General features: G+C 28.6%; 1 long non-coding RNA gene across 1 annotated transcript; it reads left to right on the forward strand.

Moving 5' to 3' along the window:
* Positions 1-5,522: 5,522 nt before the first annotated feature.
* LOC126551492 (uncharacterized) lies at positions 5,523-8,146 on the forward strand. Its single transcript, XR_007605408.1, has 2 exons — positions 5,523-7,695; positions 8,081-8,146. It is a non-coding gene; the product is annotated as an uncharacterized LOC126551492 (long non-coding RNA).
* The last annotated feature ends 673 nt before the right edge of the window (positions 8,147-8,819 follow it).

Below are 8,819 nucleotides of genomic sequence, written 5' to 3' on the forward strand. Positions count from 1 at the left end.
TAGGTGACTACGTAGGTATATCATCTTTTTAGATTTTAAATTTAAAATCTTTTTTCGTGGTCACAAAACAATAAAAAAAAAAAAAAAACCGTTTTGTCCGCACCGACTTACAGGTATTACAGTAGGTAATTGGCGTGATCGCGTTCTGCGGATGTGGTTTCTCGAATGCAAGAGACACGACCTATAGGCGTACAAACGACACGCGTGTGCGTTTCTTGAGCGTACAAGGACTTTAATAGATTGCGTGCGAGAGTGGGACTCATAACGTCGTAACGCACACGCCACTTACACGCACTTATAGCAAACTCGTGGACCGTCTATATATGTATAATTCGAATTTTGAAATCAATCAATTATATGTTTTACGCATGCACACACACATATATATATATATATTATATTATAATATTATGATATATATTATATCGGCGGATCACGAGTAAAAGCGTCCTTGATTGTTTTTTTTTGTAGTTATTTTCGTATCATGGCATTCGGCCGTCGTCGTTGCCCTCGGGGGAAAAACTTGATAATTTTATGTCATTACGTAAACACGCTGCTCCATACGGAAAACGAGTAAACGACGGACTACGTCTTATTATTATACTTACTCGAATACAACAATATGCATACGACGCATAGGTAGGTAGTTATATACCTATTTGTATTACACGCTATGGGTAGGTACACACTACGGGCGCTGGTTAGCCGTGATGGCAGAAACGCTACGATATAATATTAGCTGTTTAGAATACTATGTACACATTAACATTATTTAATTATTACATTAATATATTCGTCGAATACGTCGTAGATATTCTAATTGGTATTAATATAATTATTAGGGAGGTTTGATGAAAACGCACCGGGACTAGAAATAATATAGTACAGATTTTAGGTGAACATAGTAGTATAATACAGAACGATTATTTTAAACAATTATTTTAACAATTATTGTGAACCGGACAAAACAGCATAAAAAATATCAGTGACTATAAAAATTTAAACAGTTTTATTTTAATTTTAAATAAATATTATTATCACATAGACAAAAAATTAAATTTCGATAGCTTATCCAAGTTTACGTTATGAGCAATACATTAAATTATTTAATATGCAATAACGATTTAATATAATTATTTACCACTGCAGTGTGTAACAGACCGCCACGATTCACATTGCACAACATATTATTAAAATATACGATCATTATATTATTATTATTTTATTGTCATCTCAAGCGAAATCGCTGTTTCCGCATCCTATTTACTTCTAAAACGTCGAGTTATCCGACACGTGTCAATATTATGCACACTATATCTGATATATAGTATATAGTATATCATATTATGCACATCATATCATGCGTTTTATATTCGGATTAAAACTATGTGTTTTGAATGCAACGATAATTTTGTTATAATATACCCGTAATATTATACACATATTTTACTTTTTTAGATTCTGCACAACAATTTTGTTATATTTTCAGCGTATGGGTTGTAAACTTGTAAATAGAGTAATAACACGTCTTTAATATATGTATAACAGCTTATACTTATACCTAGCTTAAGAATGTTGGTATACGGATAATGTCATAATTGTATAAACATATTTCTACGTGCATCTTCATAATATTTTGAAATTCTTTAAAATTTAGTGCCTCTATAGTATAATTTATAATATATATTATATTATACATTTAAGACATTTCAAAGGTTATTTTTAGGTTGTAGGTAGGTAAAATTTAATGATTGGTTGTGTTTTTCTAATCGTACGAATTATAATATTCAGAACCTAGAGGTATTATTTTAAAAAAGTCCAAAAACACAAATGTAAAATATCCGCAAAGTTCAAAATACACATTATTAATGTATTATACATAAAAAAATGATATTATCTTTAAATTGGAAAATATTGATACTCAATGTTTTACTCTTATCAGGGTAATTTAAATCGTGAATATATATCAATAACTGTAATCAGGCGTGGGTAGTTGCAATAGGTACCACAAAAATAAAAACAACCAACAAACTACAAATGCGTGTATAGGGTCTGTACTTGGTTACACTTAAAAATATTACATTGTTTTCATTCTTTTTTTGTACCAACTTTAAAACTCATTTAGAAGTTAACAACTATTTTAATTTTATTTTATATATGAGTTATATTATTTACTAAAATATGTTACTTCATAAGCTATAGTGAATAAATATAATATATACAATGTGTCCCAGGGCTAAGTGACCGGCCGCCGTCATATGAAAGTATACCTAAAATGACGAAGAAATAACCTTTAAAGTGGGGGTCTAACTCTTTTTTTTTTTGAGTTATGGGCAATTTAAGTTTTTTTAAACCAAACAAAAACTACCACGGATTTTTTTATGTTTCTCCGAAAATTTTCAACATTTTAACATAATTTTTTGTTTGTTTTAAAGCTATTTAATTGTCCTTTCAACCAACATACGCAATTAAACCAAACTTATGTAAATTATTATTATTAAATTGAAAAAATTAAATTTTTTTATCAAAAGTTGGAATTTTTAAAAATAAATCTCGTATTACTCAAAGTAATCAATATTTAGTATGGGTTATTTTGGTTGTGTATTATTCTACAGAATAATACCTTGAATACCTTATAAGTTTAGTTTTCATATCTTTCATAATCGCAGAGTTATACGCAGCTAAACATTTCAGGTCTTTTGTGATTTTAATTATTGGCAATTTATAATTTTTCTAAACATCAAGTCTAACTTAGGCATAAACTCATTAGAGGTGATATAAATAATGTAAGAAGTCAATTTTTTTTAAAAATAAAATGAAAATAAAGTAGTTTAATAATAATAATAATTAAATAACAAGGAAATAAATGTTATGTTTATTTGATTAATTATAAGATTTTCAAAGTGTTCCCCACCTGACTGCAAACAAGCTTGAGCTCTAAATGAAACACTTTCAAAAAAAAAATTGACTTCTCACATTATTTATATCACCTCTAATGAGTTTATGCCTAAGTTAGACTTGATGTTTAGAAAAATTATAAATTGCCAATAATTAAAATCACAAAAGACCTGTAATGTTTAGCTGCGTATAACTCTGCGATTATGAAAGATATGAAAACTAAACTTATAAGGTATTCAAGGTATTATTCTGTAGAATAATACACAACCAAAATAACCCATACTAAATATTGAATTACTTTGAGTAATACGAGATTTATTTTTAAAAATTCCAACTTTTGATAAAAAAATTTAATTTTTTCAATTTAATAATAATATTTACATAAGTTTGGTTTAATTGCGTATGTTGGTTGAAAGGACAATTAAATAGCTTTAAAACAAAAAAAAAATTATGTTAAAATGTTGAAAATTTTCGGAGAAACATAAAAAAATCCGTGGTAGTTTTTGTTTGGTTTAAAAAAACTTAAATTGCCCATAACTCAAAAAAAAAAGAGTTAGACCCCCACTTTAAAGGTTATTTCTTCGTCATTTTAGGTATACTTTCATATGACGGCGGCCGGTCACTTAGCCCTGGGACACATTGTATATGTTCTGTATGAGAATATTCCCACATTAGAAGTAAAATTAAATAGTAATTATTACTTTAATAATATAATGCATTATGTATATGCCTCTATAAATATGTAAATTATTGTTCATAGGGTAATTACTAAGGGTGTTCCTAATGGGCCTCTCTCCCCAATCATGTTACTCATGCCAATTAATTATATTCATTATTTATCATATTTTCTTATTGTTCTCTACTGTACAGATTGTAAATTTCCCTTTTAATAATAATAAAAAAAAAGGTAATTACTAAAGTACTATAATAACTTGTTGGCAATTTGGCATACCTACAATAAAAACATTAGTTGTATACTTTTATGTTTTAAAATGTAATTTAACTATGTAGGTATAAGGTATAACTATTCAGTATAATAGTACGTTAAATGTGTTCTCAGAATTTTGATTTAATACAAAAGTGTAAAATGTTAAATATTATTTTATTAGAAACCTACTTCAATAGATAGTTGTATTTTATTCAAGTATGGTTAATCGAAAAATGGCTATAATCATATTAATATTATGAACATAATGTTATTTTCAGAGTTAGATATTATGTATTTATGTAATTATTACACATGATAAAAGCCTGTTTCTTATAATTATATTAATTATCAGTGTAGTCGGGAAATTTTAATTATGTTCATTTTAACTAATCTTCTGGAAAAATTTTATTGTTTATGGAAGTATGGTTTTACACGATTTGAAATCATTACAATACAATATTTTTTTTTTGATATTGTCGTTATTATGCTTACATTTTTTGAATGACAAAATACATTATTAATTTTATATTTCAAAGCGCAATATAATAGTCTATGAGTTTCAATACATAAAGATTAAATTTCGAATAAGTAGTATTAGTTAAGTTGTTTTAAAATAAGTATTTAATATTTATATGAAAATAGTTTAATATCACATTCCCCAAAAGTGCTACGCAAAATATGGGATCTTCTCTCGGCATAACATTAAACAATTTAAACACCTAATTTACAGTAATTAAGTTCTTACTTAAAATTCAATTTTTAAACATTGAATTTATTATGAAAATATTCTGCTTCGGGGTATAAAAAAAATGTATGCTATCAATCAAAAAAGTAAAAACTTAAAAATGATAAGTACAAAAATTAGAAAAACTTTTTTTTTCAAAAATGCTGTTTGGCAATGGCTTTGAATCCTGAAACCTATTTCCAAAAAATTGATTATACTTTTATTTTTTATTTAAAAATATTAAGTAATAATTTTAAATTATCCAAAGAAAAAATATTTCTAAAGACCAAGACTAAAACTTTTCGAGAAAATGACTTAAATGTTTTTATCTTTAAATAAATCACCTTGCAGTGTATGTAAATGTTAATATAATTTAGTGTGTCAAAATAATAATTAGGCACATACGATGTGTAGGTAATGGCAGAGTGATCCAAAATTAAATTACGATCATTAATCCTACTTTGATATATAATAATGTTATTACATATATAGAACTGCGTACTCGAACTGTTCTGCAGTATTAATAACCGTCAAAATGTATGCGTGGATTACAATAGACGATTTGAAATATTCTGGATTTCGGAATGCGAGTAAGATTTTATGTATATTATATATCGTTCATCGTATAATATGTATACAAAAATAACACGTACCGAATCACTACGTCGGGGTCACTATAACTAATTTCTCTAAACCGAGGTCAATTATTATACTACTGGTATATACAATATTATTATACATGTATATATTATTATCACTTATCAGATAGACATACTAATATTAAAAATATTATTATTACGACCGGATCACACAGCATTATCTATATGATGTTACCTATCTATTTTATTACATCCATGAACATTATTTACTCATATAAAATAGATTTATATTTGTCAAGTACTTGAATTAACTTTTTTATATTTTAAATATATTTATAAAAAAAAACATTTTTTATTTTAGATTCTGAGCGGAGTGATGAATGTATTGATTGCATAATGGCTTATTAAAGTTTGATACATTAACACAATATTTTATAAAGTCTATAAAAAAAAATAAACACTAATAATAATTAAGCCACAAGTTTTATTAAGAAAAATCATAAACATCAAAATAAAAAAAAGATGTGTTTTAAGTTATAATGCAGGAGAACAATACCGTTTCTATGAGGTTAATGGTTTTATTTAATTTATCTGCCATCCATTGCATGATAACAATTTCATTGTGACCACACGTCACTCACATTCTGCTTATGCAGTTTACCAAAAATGAAGCATTGTACCTCTATTGTGGTTTCGGAAACACTTATTACCGAGGGTACTTCATTTGCGTATTGCGACTTCGGTGACTCCGTTGGGAGTAGGGACAAGCGTTGTACACAATTATGTTCGCAGGAGTGTTGCGACAGCTGTCTGCCCGGTGCCTCTTTTTGGCCTCAAAATTGGCCGTCATTGCTCTGTTATAGGTGGCCGAGGTTGCTTTGAAAATAGTTGAATTCATACTCAGGGCGGTTCCTGGTCGAATATATTCAGATACGGTTACAGGACGCGACTGTAAAGTGACGATAACAGGTCACGAGGGCACAGCGTTAACACGTCTCGAAGGCTATAAAACTACAATGGCGGGTTCAAGAAAAATCGAGAAGTTGGTTGGAAGAGAACGGGTTTTTGTGGCAGACCAGGAGAGACTGTTTTATGGGGACCACGGACATTGTTTTGCAGGACTTGGTTAAGGTTCCGCACGCCGAATTCTTAAACTCGAGGACAACGTGGAGTTTGCAGCTAGTGGTGATATTTTGTGGTAGAGAAGGAACTATTATGTATTATTATGACTGAATTAATTTGACGAGGCGAGTTACTGCCGAGACGGGTTTGCGGCTCACTGACTCATAAGACAGACAAACTGTACTATTGTGGAAAGAAAGCCGACTATAGAGATAGATCGGTTGACCACCGAAATTATCGTTTATTTCTACTTTGGCTGCTAAAAACTGATAATCCGTTTAGTTGTTGCATTTTTAGATCCATCGTGTCGTTATTATAATACACGAAATGGTACAGTTCACGGTTTAGTTGTTCGAAGAACGTCAAAGCGATTTCCGCTATTTATGGTTCAGGCAAATCCATTACGACGATTTTAGCACAAACGCCGTGAAAATCGTCTTGTAATTCTGTGACTGTAGAACACATATGGATACAATAAATCTTATTCAAATGACTGATTCTTAATGAGAAAAAAAGATTTTAATATAGCGAAGGATAATATGTCAGAACAGAACACAAATTGGTAATAAATATAAAATTAGGTGATGTATTGTTTAAGAACAATTTGTTTGTTTTTGTTTGTGTTGAGTTTTTATAAGACTGTCTTAAGTCATTTTGGAGATGATATATTTTGAATAAAAACGCTTTATAATAATATTTTAATTAATTTTAATTTAAAGTTGGTAGACATTTATTTAAGGAGGCATAAATGTACGACAGTTCACAAATTCACTCACCTGACTCATGTTGAAGTAGGTAATTCATTTTTTTTAAACTAAACATTTCCTAAAATAAAAAAAAAAAAAAAAAACAGATGTAAATATTTTTTTATGTAGTATTCAATCATATTTGACATTTTTATCAGAGCAGATGAAATAAGTATTTCATTTTTTTTTAAATGTAAATTGTACCTATACAAGTTAACGACCAGTTTAAAATGTTATTTTAATATCATTTAAAAATTAGTTTGAAGAAAATATTTTTATCTATTTCCTGGAACTCAAAAAAATACGTTTGCACTCTGAAATTAGTAAGGTGTCCAAGGCGTTTACTCAGATGACACATATGTTTTATAATTTATAATAATAGGTATTATGTTTATTGCATTGTACGCGAGTATAATGCGTCGTGTGTGTGTGATAGAGCCATTAGATCATCAAGAGAGCCGCCTTTGGTGGAAAATGATTGATGAACGTGTAGGTATACGCTCGCGTTTTACCATTTATATGGTCTATCGTCACGAAGATCATCGTCCGACGAATTCGCAAACGTCTGAAAATCTGTCATCCAGTTGGTGTTATATCTATACGACAACCAGCAAAATGACTTTGCATCGTTTTGAATGACTTTTGCGAGTATACCCATTACTCACCTACATAATATACGTTATATGTATTTATTTACATATTATATATACGTTGTAAGTATATGCAAGTTTATTTTATATGCTTAATATGCCTATGTTTTTTCTACCAATTTACGCCTACCCCAATAAACGCTGCCGATTTCAGCTGCAGGCATATGTAGGTATTTCGTTAAATACCTTAAATGTTCGAAAAAAAAATATTACCCATATTCCATACAGATAAGCAACAGTGTTTGTTATTTCCACATAAGCCTATGGGCTATGGTAAAATTATATTATTAACAATAATGATTTTGTTTCTCTACCGGTGAATCTTCCCCCGTTAAAATAACTTTCATTCGACCAATCAAATTTTTTATGAAAACATAAAATGTATATTATTCTTATAACTTTTTACTTTTTAGACACATGCTATGGTTATAATACGACGTGGTTTTTGGCAATTAAACGCGCTGTAAACATTGGTATAGGTACGTACATACAACTTGTCTCGTTTGTTTCGTTTGGTAAAAAATAAAAAAAAAAACAGACCGGCACGAACGCAGTGATAATATAATTAATTATTTTAGAGATATATCATGTCACTTGCATCGTGTCGATCATAATTTACCGTAGTGCATTATAATACATTAGACTAGACATTTAATAATCTAAGCATGTAATAAAAGTAAGCAAAAAATCAAAAATTATTCCCTAGTAATTATTTTTTCAATTTTAGGATTTGCACGATTTACATTGAAAAATATGAGTAATCGTTTGTTTTAAATTTTAAATGATGTACAAATTAAAATATAATAATATGATTCTCTAATTTTCGTACGTAGAATCCAATTAATATTAGATGCGAAGCACAATACTTTATAAATATAAATAATATAATTATTGAAATTGGGTTACGAACGATAACATTTTAAATTATTTTCTATATATTATTAATTTACACTATAATTGTATAAAAGCGTATATTATGCACGCAAACCGACTCTCTCAATATAATATATTGCGTGTGTACGGTTAAATGTTAATTTGTGTCATTTGGACACAAATAAAACGCGAACTATACAATTATTATATATACTTTAAAATCATTGTGCTGTTTTCTGGACACGTCTGGTTTATACTTGATAATATTATATACAATTC

Source organism: Aphis gossypii, chromosome 1, assembly GCF_020184175.1.
Source record: "Aphis gossypii isolate Hap1 chromosome 1, ASM2018417v2, whole genome shotgun sequence".
Lineage (NCBI taxonomy): Eukaryota > Metazoa > Arthropoda > Insecta > Hemiptera > Aphididae > Aphis > Aphis gossypii.